Raw genomic sequence first — 1,750 nt, 5'->3', positions numbered from 1 at the left:
CTGAGGGGCGGCTTCCGCGGGGCGGTCGTAGAGCAGCGCGGTGTCTGTGCCGGGAGCCCTGCGGGGACTCGCCTCGAGAGGGTCGGTTTGCTGAAGGACGGTAAAGACGCTGATTTCTGCTGCGCTTTCACCCAGCTCTGAGCGTTTGGGTTTCGTCTCAAATTGTATTTGTAATTAATTAAATATGAGGAGCAAGCGTACTTTTACCAAGTCTGGAACATTATTCCTTGTTTTGGACTGCAGAAACTTTTAATGGGGAGGTTTAAGGGTTTCTGCAGAAAGCTTGGTGAATATTTGCAAGGCACAGCTATAGGAGCAGAAGGGGAGGGCTTCTGTTCTTACCCTGGTTATTTTAAAGCTGAATGGAAAAGACAGACTTCTCAGAAAAGATTAAAACAATTAATGGATCACAACGATGTTTCTTTATTTACAGACTGCTAGATGGAACCACAAAGTGTTCATTTTACCATTCACATAACATAAATAGTTTCCTGTATCAAACTGGATTGAGTAATAAGTACACTCTGGTTTGGAATTATTGAAGCTTTCCTCACTACATTTGCGTGATGAAAACTCTGTGCAGTCATGACACGTGGATGGAATTTCATAAATTCTGAGAGTACTCCAAAAACTGTAACTTAAAAGTGTAGCATTAAAAGAAACTTCTGTTGGAGCAATGGTTAAATGGTTACTTCTACATTATTTGCTCCCATCTTGCTTTCCTTCTTTCCTCCTCACCATCTGCTTCTTTTGTATATACAAATATACATCTGCTTCTTTGATATATACAGTTTTTGAAGGATTTAAAGCAGGTGGCTTCTTGCTGAGTTTTAATGGCAAATGAATTGCAGCTGGCAAGTGTGTAGTGGATAGTGATGTCAAACCTGTAACAACCCAATAACTGATGTGTATGTGACAGTGAAAGTATACTTTTCTATACGGATTGGATGTATACAGATTTCTAAATATTTACATATAGAAAGGATGTGGAACACATTTTACAGTTTTTCTTCTGTCCTCCAGGCTGGGTATGTTTTTGTTTTGCTAAGCATGTACGTTCTATAGTGAGCTAAAATAATGACCAAATGTATTGTAATAGTCATCTTTATTAACTGTCCTGTTCTGAGAGTGGGGTTTATACTGTATATCAGAATACTGAAAAAGATCTGCTTGCTTTGTTCACAGATTTCCTGTTCAACATTAATACTTTTGTTGTTCTATTGAGTCTGCTAGTTGTTAAGCGCGAAGAGCATGAATAGTTGTGAGTGAATGGAGGCGTGATCTTGAATTCACTTTCTTTGAGGATCATGGTAGATCATTTGAAAGAAATGTCCTTGGTGATCTTTGTTACTAAATAGTTAGATCACTCTTTGTACCAGCTGGTGCTTCTTCATGACGTTTGGTTGCTTTCCGAAACAAACCACAGAACTCAAAAAATGAAATCAAATACCCTACTATTGGTGGAAGCAGTCAACCAAATATAGAAGAATGGCTTTTTTTTTTTTTTTCCCCCAAGTGCTGGAGGGGAAATGGGATGCTAATTGCTACTGATGTTCAGGGACATATATTTGCTGCAGCATATGCAAAGAGCTCTCCATGCGCAGAAACATAACTCACACTGAACATGAGCATCATAAAAAATTTTTGCTTTGTCTCCCTAGATTTCATAAGAAGAAGCAACTGAAAATAATCTTTTACTAAAAGGTGTTGTAATTATTAAAAACCTAATGTTAACTTGCTAGAAGACAAA

Source organism: Antrostomus carolinensis, unplaced genomic scaffold (assembly GCF_000700745.2).
Source record: "Antrostomus carolinensis isolate BGI_N321 unplaced genomic scaffold, ASM70074v2 scaffold21391, whole genome shotgun sequence".
Classification (NCBI taxonomy): Eukaryota; Metazoa; Chordata; class Aves; order Caprimulgiformes; family Caprimulgidae; genus Antrostomus; species Antrostomus carolinensis.
Note: the sequence above shows the minus strand (reverse complement) of the source record.